Here is a 23826-nt window from a genome sequence, read left to right on the forward strand (position 1 = left end):
TAGTTATTAAAAATAGAAAAAGGGCACTGAAATTGGAAGCATGGCAGAATTTGGTGACAATATCTGAAATTGGGGACCTGTCAGCCTTTTTTGGAAACTTATCAATACTCCCCTGCCGTGGGTAGTATTGCCTCAGAGGTGTTTGGACATGGCAATAACTGGCGAGGCGTGGGCGGCCCATTTTCAAAAACTATATAGTAAACCTACTTGCTCAAATACCTCTATATCAGATTCCATTTTACCACCAATCTTAAATTCGTCTCCTAAAAGTCCTTGTAAAATTGTATTCACGTATCAGGAGGTTGAATTGGCCATTAGGGAAACACCCCCTGGGAAGGCACCTGGACCGGATGGCATTCCGGCAGATGTGTACAGGGCAGAAATAGAATTTTGGGCCCCCCTATTGACTTCTGTTTTAAACTCCATAAATACTTTTGATCTTTTACCATCATGGGCTGAGGCAATAGTAATACCAATCTTTAAAAAAGGAGATAGGCACTTGCCATCGTGCTATAGACCAATAGTCCTGCTTGATACCCTAATGTAAATTGTCGGACGCATCATCCTGAAACGAATAACTAATTGGACAGAAGACAAGAACATACTGTCGAACTTGCAATATGGTTTTCGGTCAGGCAGAGGAACCATAGAACAGACCCTCAATTTACATCTCATCATGTCCAAATACGTCGATACTAAAAAGCGAAGCCTGTACATAACGTACATAGATTTAACTTCAGCATTCGACTGCGTGCTTCATGACCAATTATGGGACATTTTAAAACAACTGGGGATAGATCCATCAATTCTCCTTTTTATTAAGGCCCTGTACAGAAATGCCGGTGCCAGAGTCAGATTTGGCCTCAAGGGAGAGTGCTCGCCACGCTTTAACATAAATAGAGGGGTTAGGCAGGGGTGCATCTTAGCCCCCCTGCTTTTCTCCCTCTATATAAACGCTATCGGCGAACATCTCAAAAACATCGAGTGTGATTTCCCAAAAATAGGCGGTCAATCTATACCAATTCTGCTATATGCAGACGATGCGGCTATTCTCTCTCAGACTAGAGTGGGCCTACAAAAAGCTGTTTCTGCATTCACAGTGTTCATGAACGATAGGGGCCTGAAAGTGAACATAGGAAAAACGCACACAATGCTATGTAACAAAAGGCATAAAAAAATCCCCTGCCCCGTGTTCATTGAGGGTGAAAGACTCGAGACAGTGGAGGCATTCACATACCTGGGCATTTGTTTACATAAAAAATTAACATGGAAATCGGCAATAGAGAAGAGGAAACTTGCTTTTGTTAGAGCCATTGGTGGACTCCGAGATTTTGCAGGAAAAATAGGGGGGAGGCCTGTGAAACAACTAATAACCATATACAAAGCAAAATGCGCCTCCACTGCCACCTATGGGGCTGGACTTTGGGGAATAGATAAACATATCTTATCGTTACAGATAGTGGAAAATCAATTTGTAAGATATCTTCTGGCCACCACAAAAGCAACCTCCGTGTACATGATGCACATTGAATTGGACTTGCCGTATATATCAGACATTATTAAATCTGAGCCGCTCCTTCTCTGGCACAAAATCTGGACTACCCCTGAGACCGCCTTGAACAGAGAAGTGATACTAGACATTCAAAAATTGGAAGGGGCTAAAACCGTCAACCAATCCAAATGGCTGATTTATGTCAAAAAATTTTTTGCAGAGATTGGGCATCCAGAGTGGTTTACAGATCCTTCGCTTCTGGAAGACATCTCAAGAAAAACCCTAAGAGAGACCCTAATGGCCCACCTGGAAACAACTAGATGGAATAAGCAAAAACATCTTAAAAATATCCAGGCATATCAAAGGGTGACATCCCGTAAGGGACTACAATTATACCTCTCTTCAGATTTTTCATGCTACTCGAGGATGTTGCTTACCAGATTCAGACTGGGTTCTTTTTACCGTCTTGTAACTTTTCCTACATGTAACGATTGGACTCAGATTCTTTGCCCCTGTCCCTGTGATGAAATGTCAATCCAAACTAATATCCACACTATTCTTTTTTGTAAATATTATGTGTCTCTGCAGAAAGCCCTTTTGTTACCCCTGTTAAAGAGATGGGGTATTAGGTCCTGCAAAATCGCCTTCGAGCGTCTGCAAGAACTTGAAGACGGGGAGGTGATCTCTACCATGGAACAGTTTTTAAAATTATTGATCAAATTTAGGAAATCCCTAGAATGATACCGGTGATAACATTTGTGGTTTTTAAATGTTGTTTTTAAAATGCTGTTTTATTATTGTTTTTTTTAACAGCGTGTTTCAACCATCGCCTAAATTATTGAGGAATTTTAAGTTGGAATTCTATGTGTTTCTTTGATTCGGTTTTTATCATCTTGTTTTTAAAACATTGTATAATAATGTACGCTTATATGATATTTCTTTGCAAAATATCGAATAAAGCTTATTTTGAACTTTGAACTTTGAGCTCTGTCCACATGCAATATCCCTCCACACTTAGCTCTGGGATTACCTTGGGATGTCAGCTCTCAAAAAACAGTTCAATGCTGTTGTCTCCATTTGCTCTGGTAGTCCAAGAATACGCATGTTGTTTCTCTTTGATTGGTCTTCCAAGTCCACAGTCTTCATTTCCTGTTGTTGTACGCGTAATTCCTGATCTTTTAATTGACTCGCATGTACACTCAGTAGCTCTTCCTCAGTATCAATCCTTGATCCGAAGTCCTTAACTCGCCCGCAGAGTTTACCCATATCTGGATGCTGTAAAGTCAATGTTACCATCACACCATCTATCTTTTCAGTAATAGTTTTGTTCTCTTCCAGTATCAAATTCTTAATGTCCAGATTAGACGGCGGGTCAGGTTCTCCTTCAATATCAGTATCATGTGTGGCCCCAGACTGTGCCATACTAGCAATTCTCTCCTTAATTGTATTGCAATTTTTAGAGAATGCGCCCAAAATCCCTTCAGTTTGGCTGGCATGCAGGGTGGCAGCCTCCATCCCAAACATCAACAGCTCAGTTCAATAATAATCCAGTATAATCCGGTGTTCACAATCAATGGAGAAGGTTATAATATCCCCCGGCACAGTCTGTTATATATATCGAGGTCTCAATTAGGCCCTCTTTCTTCACCCAGATAATTCCAGTTATAGGACAACCCAATGCAGTAATTCAGTGGAAAGAGGAGCATACAGTATAGGCTCTGCCTTAAAGAACAGCCACTCTATGGCACTGCCATTAAAGCTGGTTGTAGAACATATTATCAATCTACACAATACTCTAATGTTAGTCCTATATGGCACACATGGGGTTAATTGCAGGCGACCCAACCGTTTCGCCAATCCCTGGTGGCTGGGGCTTCTTCTTCTTAAATACTCGCTTCAGCAATGTAATATTAATAGTGACTACTCTCGCACGATATGCTGCCGATCAGTAAGCGGGGCTGCAACACTCCTACCGTGTCTACTCTCAATAGGGCTAAGGCCCTCCTGGTCTTGCAATGCCACTCAAGGCTGCTGTGGTACTGCTCTGATCTGTTCCAATTATAGGCTGACTCAGAGCTGGCCTCTGCCTTCGTATGTACCGTCTTCCGATCACGCCTTCTGAAAGCTTAACAAGCACCAATCCTGTGAGTTGTCATCAGTTCCTGTGCCAGTTTAGGTGCTCCGATGTCCGCATTTAAGGTCCCGGCTCAGTAGGCCTCATCGCCCTCCACTGCCGCAGCTCACTAGTCCGTCCAGTGGTGGTCATGATTGGGCAGCCTCTCTGATATCAGGGTAAGCTAATAATGTCATGCGGGGACCTACTGAATACGTGTTGCCAGAGCTCCAATCAGCCATGTCTTCTAAGTCCTCCTCGTCCAACACCTCAATATTAACATACTTGTCAAATACCACTTAAATATAGCTCTGCCTAGCCCGGGATCTTGGATTACGGTGAATGTTATGACCAAAGTGAACTCTTTGCAGCAAGGGCATTATTTTTCATAAGCATGAGTACAACAGCCCCTCCGTCACCCTGTCGAATCATCCAAAGGTAGATGCAGCTAATTATGCCCAATGGATCAATACTGTAGTCTCACAGCTGGCCTCCCTCAAACTTATAAAAAGTCATAGAACCAAGTTTATGGCCCTTGGTGCTCTACGAATCTTAGGGTGCTTAAACAAAAATGCCAAAGATCTGGAGAAAAAACTATGATTCAACTGAAAGAAGTAAATGTTAAATATATATTCAGGATTACAAAAATGTAATTATCATCAAGAAAACTCAGCATTTCACTGAAAACATAAACCAAGCAAAACACTCATCAAGAGAAATTCTTAAAACAGTAAAAACGCTTTCTAGCCTCTATGTGATAATTTTGCAAGATGTTTTAAGAATAAAGTTGAGGCAGTGTATGGAGATTGGACTGGAGTTCCAATACCAACTTTTGTGTTTCAGGAAATGAATCACAAGGCCAAAGTTCCCCCCTCTCCCTAAAGAAGGAGCGCTCAGGCATATGGCACACACCAAACCAGGGTCTCCTTCAGACCCCTGCCTCCCAAACATTCTTCATGATATAGCTGGGACAGTAGCAGCTCCTCTTACTACCTTTTTTATCAGCATTATTACTGTTGGACAGTTTCCTACGAATGGGAAAAAGCTACCAGACATGCTCTGTTAAATAAACCTTATCTCAATCCCAATTAAGTGGAAAATCTGCTCTTGATACCGGCAGAAGACTGACTGGTCCATTCAGAAAATGCTCTTCTGCAAGTCATGCTATGGTTAAGCCTGTCTTCCACATGCAAAGTTCAAATTGATGAAAATTTCACACATAACACATTAACTGAGATTCTAGAGTTATGTGAAGAAATACTTGCATATTAACATTCAATCTTGGTATTTTCCTAACTACTATCCTAGCTAGATTTATTTCCAATGGTTATAGCTTCTGTTTTGCAGTGATGTTTTCACTTTTCTTTCCACTGATTTCTACCTAAATCCAAATCACGTTTTCCCCTTGGGATTTTTCATAGTGTTATGTAAGATCCAGTAATATTTTGAGGTAGCTCAGTGAGTTATATATTCATTGCTATAATCTTATGTCATCTGCTGTTCATGGACTCAAATCCCTGGTAAGGCTGTCTGAGCTTTTCATTCTCATGAGGAGAATACATTTAAAGCTATTAGCTAGGTAACAGAGACATTTGTTTTTTGCAATGCTACAAATTGACAAAGATTATGGTATCAAGAGCAGTAGTAAATTTGTAAAAAAATAAGTGATTGGGATTTCTTCAGGGGGCAGCTTCCATCAGCCCCTTTCTCTTGTTAGCGCCGCCTAAAACATAAGCCATGAAATCCTACAAGTGAGGAAAGGATGTGTTGTAATGGCCAGAGCTGCCGAGCTCGGAGCTGGGAATCAAAGTTTGAGTCTTGGCGTCGGATCACTATCTTGTGACTCACTTAATCTCCCTGTGCCTATCAAAAATAAATGTGTCTTTAATTAGTGCTCAAGCGCCAATGTTAATGATTAAGTACCAGTGGTGAGCAATTGAAACCACTGGCTCATATTAAGCACTGATCCATTGCTATCCAAGTCCTGAGAATTACTGTCTTCCCTTCATGTGGAAACATTATTTTCTCATGAATTCTTCCCTCAAGTATCAGCAGATCCTCTTTCCAATAGGATATCTAACAAGAAAGACACACAATATGGCCCAGGGATTACCATATGCCAGTTTAAAAAGAACAACAAATTTGCAGGCACATGGGATGAAACACATCCCTTCCACCTTGTTTACAGAAGGCACATGTTACTCCTTCCAGCCTTTGTGCACAGGTTTTAGAGCTCAAAGGAAAGGTCCTGAAGCCGAAGTAAAAAATCTCAAGACTAGTCCCAATAAAATCCTGTTCATCCACTAGCAAAAACGATACCCTTAATTTTACTAATGTAAACCTGCAATATTTACTCACACTCCTAATGAGATTACTCATACATAGATCGGACAAGCAAAGGAAATTAGCCCACCTGCCCCAGATATTCCAAATCAACACTTTGGTGATACCCACACTTTACTTTGCACAAGGCAGGGCCAGATCTACCATTAGCTATGTACACAACTGTTAATCATGTTTAAAAAATAAAATAAAAACAGAGTTCTGAGACAGATTGTAATCTTGTTGCCATGATGTGTCTCTCTGGGGCCCTGGAATCCTCTGGAGTCTTAGCACTGCAGAATCTTCAGGGAACTCTGATGCAGCCATTGTTGCGTCATGGTTTACTGTTCCAGAACGTGGCTTCTGTTGTCATTTCTTAGCTTGGAGACAGGACGGTAGTTGCTGAGAAGGTGTATATTTCTTCTTATATTTGGTGTTTCATTATCATTGACATTTACCTTTTGTTGGGGACTTCTTTTCATCACCCCAAATCCGCCACAGTAGTGGATAGGGGTCTGTGAAGGACTCCTCTGCTTCCCAGCACTGATACTGTCCTTCATCAAATGGAGGAAAATATGGTAAGAGAACTTTCAAAACTTAATCAGAACATTCAGCAGTGATTTCGTTTTCTTGTGACTGCAAACTCTGTTTCTAAGGTACTTTTAAACTACATTTCAACAGAATATAAAGGAATAGCAGCATTTCAAAATACTTTACACTTGGCCCAAAGATGTAAACCTACAAGTTATTTGTAGTGTTTTGCATCCTGTTTATATTATACATGTTTTCTCCTCTACTACTCCAGCTTGTAGAATGCTGCAGCTATGATGTATTATAGAATGTTGGGGCTCTGTGGGCTAAGAAGTTCAGTTGACATTGGGCTGAGCATCATGCTGGATGCTCCTGGTGGGGCCGTTATACCAACTTAACTGCATATCTTCTAATAAACATCTTAACTACATCTACAGCGTGGAACTTCATTACTACATTATTCATGGCGACGATGGATCAACGAACCTACCACTTTAACAGATGAAATGCAACTACTCTAAAGCAAGTGAGCTAAAGAAACTTCTCAAGCAAGAAACCTACAAAAGAAAGAAACGTAATTTAATAAAAAGTACCAGACAAGCAAGAAAGAGGACACGCCTGTTGCCCCACCAGAGTCCACTTCACCGGACAGCTCAAGAACAGGCGTACTACAACATCTAGCAATCAGTCAACAAGCAGAAGCCTTAAAAGTCACAAGAAACCCAATACTGCTAAAAGAAACGTCTGCAGACTTAAAGAAAACAAGGTAAACAGGGGCTGTGCGTGTGATATTGCCATCTGTAAAGGGGTTATATAGTCTGAAGGCATCCACTTTACTATTTTGTGACTGTACTTTTTTAAATAGACTGCCAACCCGTGGTCAACGGAGTTTGTGACTAAACTATGTTATTGTCTCTTTTATTTCAAGCCACTTTGAGTTCTTTTTTGTAACTGCCTGATTACGTTTGGGAAGATGTCTTGTTACAAAGTACAAGAACTTGTCACCTAACAGCTTGTTCTGACAACACTCATAGTTAGCTGCACAGCGAAAGTTGGTTTTAAAAAACCACAGTGACTATGTCAATGTTTGTTTCTAAGGTTAACATTCACCACAGCTTAAAGGATAACGTGAATTGGTGAGACTGTGGCAGCAATTTGGACTATGTGCCAGTTTGGGAAGTCCCTGCTTATTTGTTCATGCATCAATCTTCACTTATGGCGCTTCAAGTTAAAAGCATTTCTTTTGGTTCAAATAATTTACAGCCTCCTTCAATGGCAGTACTTTAGATATACGGAAACTCTTTCTGTTGCTGAAAAACGTATTAAACTCTGCAAATGACACTTTCAATATTAAGTTACTTGAATGTACCTATCTACATGAGGAGGCTAACGGCTTTCTTGGAGCAAGTTTTTCCGTTGGTGAGGAGCTCCTTTCCTCTCCTCTGCCTGCTTGATATGATGATGTAATCGAACCTTGCAGGAGGGTTCGGTGAAGGTGACGCGTCATGATCCTCGTCACTAACTCATCAGCACGTCAGGATGCTTCCTCAATCATACCGCATCGTGAGCCACCCGGAGCTACGTAATGTGCGTGCCGCCATTATGGGATTTCTATTCAGTTCTGGTGTCAATGCTGCCTTGTGAGGATGAGGTGGTTAAACGTTGAAATGAATGTTGGAACTGCTTTTAAGGAACGAAGATTGAATGTGGGCAGTAATTCAACAGAGTTCAACACCGTGGTCCGACATCTGATTTCCGAAGGGCATTTGTACAATGAAACACAGATTTTAGCAGCACACAGGAAACGAGGTCGGTCACCAGTATTCCGAAGGGCAAGTGAACTGTGAATTGCAAGAAAAAAGATTAGCGCACAGTAAACGACTCGTGTAATTTCTATGACTGTAAAAAAAAAATGATATCTGTAATATGTCGTAGATGTACAATCTATTTTTCGAAGCACTTATTCTTTCAAAATTTTGTGTTACACTGCCATCTAGTGTCCTTTAGCAGTACAGGACTTGGATTAGGGTTTCTTCAAGTTTGTTGAAGGAAATGTCTTTTCTTTGTTGGAGAGCTGTTTTTTTTTATGGGAAGTATTTTCTTGGCTCTAGTACTTTATTTTTTTTTAGGGGATTTATTGTTTAGGAGCTGGTTTCCTTACATTTGTTATTCAGTTGAGGTAGTGCACACCTTTTCACTGATTACTTTCCCCTCAAGTTTGAAGGTCTAGCAGCTTTAACATTTTTTTGTCTCACTCTCAATTTTCCTTTTGCATTTGCTCATGTTACAGTATAACTTGTTTATTTTTACTAGTGTATGTGTCTAAGGGGTTCCAGTCCCACCTATGTATTTAGTATTGGGTGTTAGTCCCATACACTTAGTGTTTAGGGGGTTTTAGTCCCACCTACGTTCTTAGTATTGGGTGCTAGTCCCATATACTTAGTGTTTAGGGGGTCTTAGTCCCACCTACGTTCTTAGTATTGGGTGTTAGTCCCATATACTTAGTGTTTAGGGGGTATCAGTCCCACCTACCTTTCTTAGTAATGGGTTTTAGTCCCATATACTCAGTGCTTCTTCACCGTCCCTCGTTGGGACAGGATTTGGGGTAAAATCCCATTATCCTCAGTTTTACGTTTAGAGTCTTTTGTTTGAGAGGCAAGATTTGGGTTGAAGTCCCATTATCTTCTGTTTTTACACTTTATTTTGAGGAAGGATTTGGGTTTAAGTCCCATTATCCTTTTACATTATAATTCTTTAGTTTGAGATACAGGTTTTGGGTTTCAGTCCCATTATACGTATTCTTACATCTACTGCACGAATTTGGGTCTTAGTCCCTTACATGGAAATGTTACTAACTAATTGTTTATTTTTATCTTTTTGGTGGGAAGATGGGTAATGTTGACATCTTTTGTTGTTGTAATAATTTATCCATTTTCTCATGTGTTTCAAATGTTCACACTCTCGTGTTTTGATATTTTTATTGTTATTATAGCTTTGAGAGTTGAATTATTTAGTACATCATTCTTGTACTGTGCCTTTCCTTCTTACATGCCTGTCTGGCCAGTGGGTGTGTCTGTCGGTTAGTCATCGGTATTTTCATGCTTAGTTTTCCTCTTTGATTTTTCCTTTTTGTTCGGTTCTTGTCTTTCTCTTGCTATTTATGGAAAGAAGAATGGGTTTGTTCTTCTACGTGTTTTTCATTCTTTAGTTCTTCCTGACCTGTGTTCTCTCCTTTTCGTTTCTTTTGTGGAAGTGAGGGGATAATGTAATATTCTTTTCTTTCGTTCTTTCTGACCTGCATTCTCTCCTTTTGTTCGTGGTTCTTTCTGATCAGCATTCTTTCCTTTTCGTTTCCTTTGTGGAAGAGAGGGGATGATGTAGTGTTCTTGCATCCTGTTTATATTATACATGTTTTCTCCTCTACTACTCCAGCTTGTAGAATGCTGCAGCTATGATGTATTATAGAATGTTGGGGCTCTGTGGGCTGAGAAGTTCAGTTGACATTGGGCTGAGCATCATGCTGGATGCTCCTGGTGGGGCCGTTATACCAACTTAACTGCATATCTTCTAATAAACATCTTAACTACATCTACAGCGTGGAACTTCATTACTACATTATTGTTTCGTTTGTAGTCATTATGCCAACTTGAAAATCTATGCATTACCAAAATGTATTTAAAACATACTGGAAGCAAAAGGTGCAGCGTTACATGAATGCGAGTTTGGAACCGTCCTGTCTCCAAATGTAATGGCTCACTGTAGGATTTAGTTGATCATGACAGAATAGTATTATTGGACTTAAAGGTGATGTATAAGGTCAAGTTTCTAATTTAGTCCTGAATATTTGACTTGATGTCTTGGAAGTTTTTGAAACAGAATAGTTGCCCTTTAATGATATCCAGTTTTTGGTAGTTTGAATATGCAATGTGCATTAAGCAAGTACCCTCTAACATGTAACATTTACCACCCTGTGGCCACGGGGAAAAAGTTGACCCTTTGATATATGCATCAGCATCTGGAGGTGCTGTCTCTTTTCATTACTTAGTTGAACTGAATAAAGTCAACTTTACTGTGACAGAGTGTATCAAATTAAAGACGTTTACCAATGATATTGCAGCTGGTACAGGAGTGGTTGACTTTTGGACTTTCATCTTTCCAAACGTTTAGTTATGTCAACATTTCTCTAGAGCTCTAAAATTGTTGAACAATTTTGAAAGATACATTGTTCAAACGTAACTGGTTAAACAAATGAATATGTGACTTCTGCATAGACCTGGGTTTTGATTACAGAACAGATAGACGGCTGAAGTAAGTGCTAGGCACCCTTATCAAGAAATGTGCACGGCACAGACTGGGACAGTGTACCCTATTATCATAAATGTGCTGCCCCAAGGTCAGCTGCAAAATTTCACCTGCCCTGGAACAGCTCATTAAGCGAGAGATGGAGCCACTGCTTATAAGCTGCGTTGTGTTTCACAGTGCAGGTGACTGCACGCACCAGCAGAGAGATGTTTGGGCGGTCCATGGCACTCCATTGTCCCATCCAGAGGGTTGCCCTCTGGGAGCGTACTGACAATGTGCCACCATTTTGTAGTGCACTCTCAGTGCATCTCTTAAGGGCCTCTTTACCTTTCTGTCTGAATCTGTAATAGAGTTCAAGAGCAGAGGTAAATTGTTTCCCTTATTTGCATGGGCCAAAACCCCATGATAACTAGTGAAGATAGCGCTAGTGCTACAAGTGCTACTGGTATTACAGATGCTGCCGCACAAGCATCTGCACCTCCTCCTGCAATACTAACAAAGGGGATGCATACTCCCATTGCCAGCTTGGGCACTATGCAGAATACGGCTCAAGATGGCAGAGCCAATTTAAGGCATGGGAAAAGTTGGCAATTGCTCAGGACCCTCAGCTCCAAAGGGTGTCCTGGTGAGGTGATGCAGTTAGTCAGCAACCCTGTTGTAAATATTGTGCATGAAAAAACAGGTTCCTTTTTAATTTGACAGCTCAGCATGCCCGTTTCCTAACGTTTAGTATGCAAGCCTGGCTTTCCCAACCATAATCCATGTGCTCTCAGGCAGTCGGTGGCAACTACATATCTCATGTCCCTGTTTTAATTTCACCTCACCATACCTCTCTCTTTACATCTCAGTGTACCTTCCCCCCTCGATCGCAGTAGTACTACCTCACCTATTTCTTCCACTCCTCTTACTCAGTACACTTCTCTCTACCCATCTCTCTGATTCTAACTCACAACCTCCCCTCTCACTACTACACTGTGTACCTATCCTTCTTTATCTCTCTTCCATGCATTTAATTTTTCTCTCAAGTTCATCTCTTTCCTTATCTCACCTCTCTATCTCTCCACCTCCAAAGAGTTCATCTTTCCACCCCTCTCAGCTCTCTCTCCACCTCACTAGTCTCTGCTCACCTCCTTCCCTTGACCACACATGTTTCACTATCTTGCATCTCTCTTCATCTCATCTTTGCCTTTTTGTCTCTCAGGCTGTCTTCTTTCTGTCTTTCCCAATGTCTAACCCCTCATTTTACCTCACCATGTTCTTGCTGTCCCACCTATCCACAATCTTCTCTACCTTTCTACATTAATTTCCTCTGCCTCATCTCTCATACTATCCTACTAATTTCTCCCTATCTCTTTTTTCTACGTCTCTTCTCTTCCATTGTCTGCTGTCTGTCTCGTCCTCATCTCTCTCAGCATCTCCTTGTCTATTTCAACTCACTCTTCGCACCATGCCTTGCTCTTTCTCTCTCTCCCCCTCTATGTCTCTCTGTTATAACATCTTCTCTTTTTCCCTGCCACACCCTGTCTCTCTACCCCGATTAAGGGAGGTGCATAAATATAAAGGGGAATATTCACAAGGTCCTATCGCCACAGGAACATCACTTTTATTGATGTTCCAGTGGCGATAGGAGCTTTGCCTTATTTACAAGGCGGCTCTAAGCCACTTAATGTGGATTAACGCCGCCTTGTAAATAAGGCACACTTTCATGCTATTCTTAGCGTGAAAGCGGTAGGCAATGGGTGTTGTTATAGTATTTAGTAATCCCAATCCCGGACAACATCACGCACAAAGCAGTGAAAATAAGGCGAATCATTATAAAATGTCATCACTTCTCCAAAAAAGTTATTTGTAATCAGCGTAATTGTCCAACCTTTAGTTCTGCTAGCATTAGCATGGATAGCTGAGGAATGATATGTACAAAACCCATCTAAATACCTTGGTTAGAACTCCTAGATTTCTTGTAGACAGATCACATGGTATCTAGCCACTAAATTGACCCACTCTTGGTCTCCTAGTTTTTTCCTCATTCCTACAATCTACCAAGATAAAACCTTAACTGGCTCAATGGTGTTAGCAATCATGTCAGCATCTGCCACTTGTGCCTGGGTATCACCCCTACTATCAGGAACCTAGACTTTGGGTAGAGCATTAAGATAATCGCACTCATCCAAACCTTCCAGGAGTGTATATGTGTTACAGCACCATCCCGGCTTGACCGGAAGCGCTAATTTTCTTGTTATGATCTCTATATAATAGTCTTTCTACACCAGGGATGGGTGGGAGAGATATTAAGATTTGTAAAAAAAACCCTTGTGGGAAAACAGATATCTAGGAAACTCTTGAAAACGGGGGAAGAAGTTGCCTTAGGAGGGTTTAAACAATTCTTGGATCATCGAAGTTGACCACTATGCAGTTACCAGGGATTGTTTTATGGGATGGTCCTACCCAGTCATTCCCTCCTTGTCATTAAAATGTGTTCAGATAAAGAGTGGTCATTGCCTCTAAATTTCATAAGCCAGACAGATACTTTTAAAATCAATAGGAGTGTGTTCTCAGTCTGGGTCTGTTTAAGACATAAGGGCATACTTCTGGTGGGAGATTCAAAACTTGAACTTCCCTGCTAAAGCTACTCTTGCACGTCTTCCTCGATTCCATACCCATCCTAGAAGCAAGCTCTCTGGTCACGTAATTGTCCAGGAAGCATCGCTGGCACCGTTTTCATGGGAAGAGAAAATGCGAGCTATAGGCCCTTGTACCTGAAAAGATGATATTTATGTAATTTGAGTCGGAGCTGGCATAACCCCGCCGCCTCAAATCACAACCAATAGGGACCGTGGTCTGAATGGGATTAGGACCATGGGCCATACTAGCCATATTGCTTAAATCCTTAGGAGGGTAAGAGGACACCAAAGGCCGCTTAGGGGCAGAGTGAGTTTAGCAAGGCTCAATATTTGGGTCGCTGTTTCCTCTATGGCATCAAGGCGATCATGTACTGGCTTTAGGTCTAATTTAAACAAACATTCTATCCCAGTGCATAATTCAACCATATTAGAGGATGTCCACAATGGGATGACATTATGCTCCTTCAGTTTAGTACCCTTGTAGTCTAATGTCCCCTTCTTACAGTGTCCTACCCTTCTTCTTTTTCACTAGAGGCTCCATAATAGGCAAATTCATCACAAGGGGCAAACACACACTGACCATACTTGATCGGGGGACGACTGTTCCTTCATTTGGCCTCATGAGAAAGTCCAAAGTATTAGAACTATTAGAAACAAGCTAGTTGCCCCCTACCTCCTCCATGGAGATGGGTCTTTTGGTGAGGTACATCTCCTTTGAAAGGACACTAGCTGCACGTACCAGGAAGAAATCAAATCTAGTTGTCCTATCACACCCCGTATGGCACCACATGCAATTTTCCTTTTCCCCATAGTTCCAGTACAGGGGAAAAGGAAAACCTAGGTGGTCAAGAAAGGAGTCGCAAGCTACAGAGCAGATGCAAGCCATGGGGAACACAGAGAGGGCCTGACCCGGCCTCTTCCGGGCGCTGACAGGTGCAGATGGCCGCACTCTTGGCCTAGTCTTAATCCAGGCAGGCGCTTGGGAATGTGCCACATCACGGGAATGTAGTTGCCCCTCCTTGACTTTGGGACCACAAAAACAAGCAATGTATCGAGCCCTTTAATAAATGCAAAATGTATTGTTTTTCCTCATTGATTTTATTGAGAACTGTAGATTTATTTTCTTTATCTGTAATATAATGAGCCTCATCAGTAAGTACTTTAGATAATTAAACATTAGAGGACAGATTCATCAACTTATTTCATCACCTACTAGTGCAGATGGAGAAAAATAAATTTTGCTCATGCGCAAACCAATAAAAATGAATCTGCTCATGCATAAAATGCGTTACCCGTGCACAGTTTGCAATTGACCTGGAAACTCCTCTGCACAAAAGGGACAATGATTAAGGCTGTTGAAAGTGCACTTCTATTCACTTTGCCTAGTCATGATTTGACACAGATCAAATGTAGCTTTATGCACATTGTTGTTATGAAATTGTTCTCTGGTGCCCGTGCATTCCCTGTTTATCTTATTACTGTAATCTTGAACCTTACGGGATTGTAAACAAGGTATATAAAACTATTTTTCAATTACAAAGCCTCAGTTTGAAAAGCTTTGCCAGTGTGGCTCCTTTAAGGAACATCAGCTGCTTTATAAAAACAAAAATCCCCTTCAGGATTGCAAACACAGGGATTGCGTTGCAGGCCACAGTCCTTGTATTTATAGCCTTTCACAGCTGGTCATAATTAGCTACACTGCTAATTAACTTGTATTAAGCTTGTCACTCTGTGATGCCCTGCAAACGGATAGTTTGCAATGCCACCTAATGGGACAACGGTATAACATAGGTATCATCCAGAAACAGTTCTCAAAAAGTTGGCAGGCGCAATTTGTCGCAACTGCGACCTGTTTTTTAGTACATCTGGCATTACTTTCTATTATTGTATGTCAGTGCTACTCCCATTGATGAGATGGACAGGGCCTATACCTAGGTGTGTCATGTGAACCAGCATTTCTGAATCCATGGGAATTTCCCACTTCTAAGGGTTCACTTTGTAATCACTGTTAACTCCATCCCTCCATCCCACCAGATTTATCTGTACCCCTGGTATTGGTAATTTGGTGTGGGCAGACTTAACGGCAATAAATAAATAAAATTAAATAAAAGGCCACACCTAATGTGGTGGAAAATATTTAAGAAAAATTAACAATTAAGAACAACAGACCAAAGAACTCTTGCAATTTTACAATAGTGCAGATATTTCCTTCCAGCTGTGTTGTAGTTATTCCATTCCACACCCAGCACATTACCTTAAGCATGACCCTAGAGTTAATTAAAAGCAAAAATGTGGTTTACTAAAAGTGATGGTATTAAAAGGAAAGGTATACAGGAGAACATTTTCTGCAACAGTTTGTTCTCTTGGAGCAGAGAGTAAAAGATGACTGATAATAATAATTTAGGGCATTTGCATAATCTCTTGAGGAATGAATTAGGGCTCCCTCAACAACTGGACTAAAAATGATATATATTTTTAATTTGATTAAAAAAAAGAAAATATTACAATAGGTTCTATATGTAGGCCATAGAAGAAGAAAGGAGTTGGTGAGGAACGGTTTGTACCCTAGGGCAACACAGTTCATAGAAGCTCTTTAAACTGACACATTAATATTATTGGTGTATTATTACAAAAAATACCATGGTACATTGTGGGATCACCGTGCCAGCAAAAATGATTACCACCCAGCGTTCCACTTGGTCTCCCAATAAAAATTATACGTTTCCCAAGTGTTTCGGTGCTCGGGGGATGATATAGCCCCACAAGCACCAAAACATTGACACTGAAACTGACGACATCACCCCATGCTCGCAATCAACATTACATTGAAAATAAGAAAAAGGCCTCAGGAGGTTGGGGAAGCTCTTTCCCACCGCCAGAGCCCCCCCCCCACCAGAAAAGGAAATCCGTCTGCTGTCGGCAGTAGAGGGAATTAGTGCGCCTCTGCACATGACGGAATGGTTCCGTCATGAGCACAGGGCACTGGTGCTCATGACGGAACTATTCCACCATGAGCACAGAAAGGGTTAACAGAGTGTCAAATTAAAGAGGATTACCGATAATAGTGCTGCTTTGTGCGGGAAACATCCTTTACAACGCAACTTTTACCACGCAGTGCCTTTACGATGCAACTTTTACAACGCAAACCATTACAATGCATTGCGCTGGGGGCGCTCTAGGATAGGGAATGTGTTTAATGTACTATCCAACACCTTCCCTACTATCCACGGGGACTGGAGTTGGAATAGTAAATTAAACAATTCACTATCCAGCGCCTAAAAGCACTATGCGTTGTAATGGTATGCGTTGTAAAAACCGCGTTGTAAAAGCATGCGATGTAAAAGCATGCATTGTAATGTCATACATCCGTTTTGTGCAGAAGTGGTTGCCGTCTGGCCAATCAACTTTCCTAACTTCCAGGGTTGTCAAGATTTCTCTTGTGCTCTAAAATTGTTAAACAATTTCGAAAGATTCAATTTTTGAAGTTTAAGTGGTTTGGGGCAAGTATGTTGCATACATTAAGTGGAAAATCTACTCTTGATACCGACAGAAGACTGACTGCTCCATTCATAAAATATTCTCTGCAAGTAATGTAATGCACGAATCAGTCTTCCACATGCAATATTCACGTAAAAAATGTCTCATTATTCAAAACGAAAATTTCACACATAACACATATCTTGAGATTCTAGAGGTATGTGAGGTTATGATTGCATAATAAATTCAGATTTTCGACTTTCCAAACTTGTGACCTAGTTAGATTTATATTCAATTGTTATAGTTTTGGTTTAGTAGTGATTTTTTCACATTTCTTTCCACTGATTGCTACCTAAATCCAGATCATGTTTCCCCTTTCTTTGAATTATTCATAGTGTTATATATTACCAAGTAGTATTTTGGAGGTAGCTGAGTGAGTTATATATTCACTACTCTTATTTGTGTGTCACCTGCAGTTCATAGATTCAAATCCCTGACAAGGCCATCTGGGCTTTTCATTCCCATGAGGACAATACATTTAAAGCCATTAAGTTAGATAACAGTGAAAAATATTTTTGCAGTGCTTCAGATTAGCAAAGATGATAGCATCAAGTGCTGTGGTAAATTCGTAAAAAAAATAAGTGCTGGGGCTCTCTTCAGGAGGCAAACCCTACAAGAGGGGAGAGTATGTGGTGTAATGGCCAAAGCTGCCAAGCTCAGGGCTGGGAATCTAGGTTTGAGTCTTTGCATCGGCTCCATATCTTGTGACTCACTTAATCTTCCCGTGCCTATCAAAAATAAATGTGTCCTTAACTGGTGCTTAAGCGCTGGTGATAATGATTGAGTGCCGGTGTTGAGCACCAGAAACCACTGGCTCAAATTAAGCATTGATTCAATGCTATCCAAGTCCTGAAAACTGCTGTCTTCACATCATGTGGAATCATTATTTAATCATGTATTCTTCGCTCATGTTTTCTTCTTTGGGGTCCTTCTTTTGCTGCCCACACAAAACCTTTTCCAGTTTAACAGTTAGGTGTATCAGCAGATCCTCTTTCCAATAAGATATTGACAAGAACACAAAATGGACATGGGATTACCATATGCCAGTTTAAAAGCACAACAAACCTTCAGGCACATCGGATGAAACATATCCCTTCCATCCTATTTACAGGAGGCATATGTTACTCTTTCCAGCCTTTGTGCACAGGCTTCAGAGCTCCAGGGAGAGGTGCTGAAGCTGAAGTAGAAATTCCCAAGCCTGGTCCCAATAAAATCCAGTTCATCCACTGGTAAAAAAAATACTATAGCCTCAATCTCACTAATGTAAACCTGCAATATTTACTCACACTCATAATGAGATGATTCATGCATATATCTGACAAGCAGTAGTGGTCGGCAGTGGGAGTTACTGCAGGGCGGTGACGTGGGCAGGGGGAGGGGCAGGGTGGCAGGTAGTAATGTATGGATTACGGAGTTTTACAGGTTAGTAAACATTTAGATAAATAAAACGAATTTCGTTGCGCGCACTGCATCACCAAATGTGATGCAGTGCAGGCAACGAAATTCGTTTTATTTATTTAAATGTTTACTTACCTGTAAAACTCCATAATCCATACATTGCTACCCCCCACCCTGCCCCTCCCCCTGCCCACGTCACCGCCCTGCAGTAACTCCTACTGCCGACCGCTACTGCTGACAAGCAGAGGAAATTAACCCACCTGCCCCAGATATTCTAAATTAACACTTTGGTGATACCCCTGCTTTACTCTGCACAAGGCAGGGCCATATCCACCATTAGCTATGTAGACAACAGTTAATCATGTTTTTTTAAATAAAAACAGAGTCCTGATACAGATTGGAATCTTGTTGCCATGATGTGTCTCTCTGGGGTCATGGAAACCTCTGGAGTCTTCGCACTGCAGAACCTTCAAGGAACTCTGATGCAGCCATTGTCGCGTCATGGCTTACCGTTCTGGAATGTGGCTTCTGTTGTCATTTCTTAGCTGGAGACAGGACGGTAGTTGCTGAGAAGGTGTATATTTCTTCTTATATTTGGCATTTCACTGTCACTGACATTTACCTATTGTTGGAGACTTCTTTTCATCACCCCAAATCCGCCACAGTAGTGGATAGGAGTCTGTGAAGGACACCTCTGCTTCCCAGCAGCTGATACTGTCCTCCATCAAATGGAGGAAAATAAGGTAAGAGAACTTCAAAGACATAAACAGAACATTTAACAGTGACTTTTAAACTACATTTCAACAGAATATAAAGGAATAGCAGCCTTTCAAAATACTTTACACTTGGCCCAAAGATGTAAACCTACAATTTATTGTTTCGTGTGTAGTCATTATCCCAACTTGAAAATCTATGTATTACCAAAATGTATTTAAAACATATTGGAAGCAAAAGGTGCAGCGTTACATGAATGCTAGTTTGGAACCGTCCTGTCTCCAAATGTAATGGCTCACTGTAGGACTTAGTTGATCATGACAGAATAGTATTATTGGACTTAAAGGTGATGTATAAGGGCAAGGTTCCAATTTAGTCCTGAATATTTGAGTTGATGTCTTGGAAGTTTTTGAAACAGAATAGTTGCCCTTTAATGATATCCAGTTTTTGGTAGTTTGCATATGCAATGTGCATTAAGCAAGTACCCTCTAACATGTAACATTTACCACCCTGTGGCCACGGGGAAAAAGTTGACCCTTTGGTATATGCATCAGCATCTGGAGGTGCTGTCTCTTTATATTACTTAGTTGAACTGAGTAAAGTCAACTTTACTGTGACAGAGTGTATCAAATTAAAGACGTTTACCAATGATATTGCAGCTTGGTACAGGAGTGGTTGACTTTTGGCCTTTCATCTTTTCAAACTTTTAGTTATGTCAACATTTCTCTAGAGCTCTAAAATTGTTGAACAATTTTGAAAGATACATTGTTCAAACGTAACTGGTTAAACAAATGAATATGCGACTTCTGCATAGACCTGGGTTTTGATTACAGAACAGATAGACGGCTGAAGTAAGTGCTAGGCACCATTATCAAGAAATGTGCCCGGCACAGATTGGGACAGTGTACCCTATTATCATAAATGTGCTGCTCCCAGGGCAGCTGCAAACTTGCACCTGCCCTGGAACAGCTCGTTAAGCGAGAGATGGAGCCACTGCTTATAAGCTGTGTTGTGTTTCACAGTGCAGGTGACTTCAAGCACCAGCAGAGCGATGTTTGGTGTGTCCATGGCATTCCATTGTCCCATCCAGAGGGTGTCCTCTGGGAGCGCACTGACAAGGTGCCACCTTTTTGTAGTGCACTCTCAGTGCATCTCCTATGGGCCTGTTTGTCTTTGTGTCTGAATCTGTAATAGGATACAAGTGCAAAGGCAAATTGTTTCCCTTATTTGCATGGGCCCAGACCCCATAATAACTAGTGAATGTTCTCACAAGATAGCTCTAGTGCTACATGTGCTAGTGATATTACAGATGCTGCCGCACATGCATCTACACCTCCTCCTGTAATACTAACAAAGGGGATGCATACTCCCATTGCCCCCTTGGGCACTATGCAGAATACGGCTCAAAATGATATAGCCAATTTAAGGCACGGGCAAAGTTGGCAATTGCCCGGGACCCTCAGCTCCAAAGGGTGTCCTGGTGAGGTGATCCAGTTAGTCAGAAACCCTGTTGTAAATATTGTGCATAAAAAACAGGTTCCTTTTTAACTTGACAGCTCAGCATGCCCGTTTCCTGACATTTAGTATACAAGCCCGGCTTTCCCAACCATAATCCAAGTGCTCTCAGGCAGTCGGTGGCAACTAAATAGCTCATGTCCCTGTTTTTAGTTCAACTCACCATACCTCTCTCTTTACATCTCAGTGTACCTTCCCTCATCGATCGCAGTATTCATACCTCACCTATTTCTTAAACTCCTCTTACTCAGTACACTTCTCTCTACCCCATCTCTCTAATTCTAACTCACAACCTCCCCACTTACTACTACACTGTGTACCTATCTTAATTTACATCTCTTCTATTCTACCCCTCTCTCTGCCTCAAAGCTGCCTCTACCTCACTAATCTCTTTACACTTCCCTGTTGTATTTCCATCACATCCTTTTTTATCTCTCTTCCATGCATTTAATCTTTCTCTCAAGTTCCTGCCTTTCTTTATCTCACCTCTCTATCGCTCCACCTCCCAAGAGTTCATCTTTCCACCCCTCTCATCTCCCCCCTCTCTACCTCACTAGTCTCTACCTCACCTACCTTCACCTCACGTGTTTCACTATTTTACATCTCTCTTCACCTCATCTTTGCCTTTCTCTCTCTCAGACTGCCTTCTTTCTGTCTTTCCCAATGTCTAACCTCTCATTTTACTTCGCTATTTGCCTGCTGTCCCACCTATCCAAACTCTTCTCCACCTTTCTACATTCATTTCCTCTGCCTCACCTCTCATACTATCTTACTCATTTCTCACTATCTCTATTTTGTACCTCTCTTCTCTTCCATTATCTGATGTCTGTCTCGACCTCATCTCTCTCTGCATCTCCTTGTCTATTTTAACTCACCTTCTGTACCATGCCTTTCTATCTCTACCGCTCCTACTATATCTCACTACTTCACCTTTCTCTCTCTCTCCCCCTCTATGTCTCTCTGTTGTAACCTCTTCTCTTTTTCTCTGCCACACCCTGTCTCTCTACTGAATTTCTTTTCTCTCTATACCACATCCCTCTTTCTCCGCATTAACCTACCCTCTCTATCTTCTCTTACCACTTCGCCTGTCTACTTCTAACTTTCCCCCACCTCTAAATACTTCAAGTTCTTTCTACCTTACCTTTTTCTCTTCCTCAACACTAAGGCTACCCGGCTACACACCCTACTATAATTTTACTTTTACCTATCTCTGATTTTTCTGCCCATCTACCTCACTCTACAACAATACCTTCTTATATACATATTTCTACTACCCCATCCCCTTTCTACCTCTCTATGTCTCTTTCCTTCTGACTGTCAGATTTGTTCCTTCACCTTACTTCTCACCCTATCTCACCTATTTCTCTACATCTTTTGTTCTTCTACTTCAACTCTCTTACTATATCATTCTCTTTACCTCTCTTTTCTTCTTCTGTATCCCACCTCGTAACATTTCTCTTACTTAAGCTGGGTCAGACTCTTCTGTCTAGCCAAAGAAGTGTACACGTAAAAAGAAAAGAGCACGGAATAGGGATATATAAGGATAAAGTTGGCAGATTTCCCCTGATGAAATCATAAATTTCTAGTTACAGTGCTTTGATTTTTAAGTTTGCAGTGAGAATGGCAATTATGAAGGGAATTTATTTGTGATTATGAATATCTGGCACTTAAAGCCACACTTGAAAGTGCTAGTTGCATAAGTCTTTTTTTTATTATGGACTAGTTGTCACTGTAGATTATCTATCATTTCTTTTGGTACTATTTGGCTAGCACAGGCCTTGAGCTGGGAACTGATTTTATGTGCTCTGTTTCTTAAAGTGTAATGTATAACTCCATATTTTTGGCATAATTTGGGCTTGAATTAACTGAGGACAGTGCTTAATTTGTAAAATAAAAAGGTGCCGGGCCCTCCTCAGGAAGCCACCTCAGTATTCACCACACATTGCCACTGCACACACACAACTACTAACCGTCACACTTTAACAAGTGTGACAATTCAGACTGTTCGAGGCCCCCAAAGCTTCAAGAATGGCTTGGGTGGCAGGTATTAGTTGTTTTGAATGTATATTAAATTAACAAAACAATAGTTTCCTGCTCATCTTTAAATTACGCAAACAGCACCACCATGTGGCAGCTGTCATAAGTGCAGGTTCTGGCAATGAAGTGCCAGAGCCTGTAATTAAGTGCCTGTGCTGAGCTCCGGAAACCACCAGCTCAAATTAAACACTGGTTGAAGATGTATAATAAAGGCAAATCGTTCCAAAAATGAGTGCCAAAATATGTCTTGCCCAGGGCTCCAAAAACATTTAAGATAGCACAAATAGATCTACAACTTCAAGTAAATGTTTGATCAAATGTTTAGATAAGTGCAAATAGGAAGATTGGGGACTACAATGTTTTGGGAGAGATCATTTATATTAAGTCTTTTCAGAAGGCTGATCACAAGTGTGATGGAGGGGCATGAGAAATATATCGGACTTGTTAAATATCTACAGCGCAAGTTGAGGTATTTGCTGGGCCCTGCTTATTATCCAATTTTAAGTTTGAACTCAGAAATGAGGAGTAATAAGTAGAACCTTGTCGCCCCTGCACCAAATGTGGCTTATCTTGGTAATTACAGGGCTTTCCCCCTGGTACATTTCAACAATTTTGACCTGTTGAAGTTGACATGGGGAAAATCATGAAATCCAGAGGTTATGCATTTGCATAGAGATTAGTATTTTATTACCCACTTGTTATACAAGCCTGAGTGTTATTTTGTAGACCACAACAATTGAGCTTTAACTCATTTGGTGGTTTTAGGGAGACACAAGCTAAGCTGGACTGGAACATATTTACAGATAAATAGGATTGTGAACCACATTCTTTCCAGAAATGTTATAACCTGAGACTAAATATACAGGTTGCAAAAGAATCCTTTCCCATTAATATTATTCTGTTTGTGGATCCCTCAAATTAAGGGTGGAAATGCATAAACGTTTCATGCAGGTGATATCAAGCCAAACTCCCTGCATTATAAATTGCTATGTGGCATTTTGTTTTCTGAGAACAACCCCAGTCCCTATAATCAGACAAAAAAACTAACATGAGGCTAAGCACATTGTCTGCAGCATGAAGAAGTTCCCCGGAGTGCTGTGTGCTTCAGCCATTGCTCAGAAGCCAATATTCACAAAGTGGAAGTGCCCTTCTTTTCCTAAATATTCCTACTGGGTCCCGTAGTGCAAATTATGACACAGAAGTGCATTGGTGAATTGCAATGTGCCTTTGATACATAGCAGCTT

At 41.0% G+C, this 23826-nt stretch overlaps 1 long non-coding RNA gene across 1 annotated transcript; it reads left to right on the forward strand.

The window, feature by feature from the left end:
• Window positions 1-6266: 6266 nt before the first annotated feature.
• On the forward strand, window positions 6267-10046 carry LOC144781801 (uncharacterized). Its single transcript, XR_013601069.1, has 2 exons — window positions 6267-7224; window positions 7387-10046. It is a non-coding gene; the product is annotated as an uncharacterized LOC144781801 (long non-coding RNA).
• Window positions 10047-23826: the final 13780 nt, after the last annotated feature.

The sequence above is a fragment of the Lissotriton helveticus genome, chromosome 9, assembly GCF_964261635.1.
Source record: "Lissotriton helveticus chromosome 9, aLisHel1.1, whole genome shotgun sequence".
NCBI classification, from domain to species: Eukaryota; Metazoa; Chordata; class Amphibia; order Caudata; family Salamandridae; genus Lissotriton; species Lissotriton helveticus.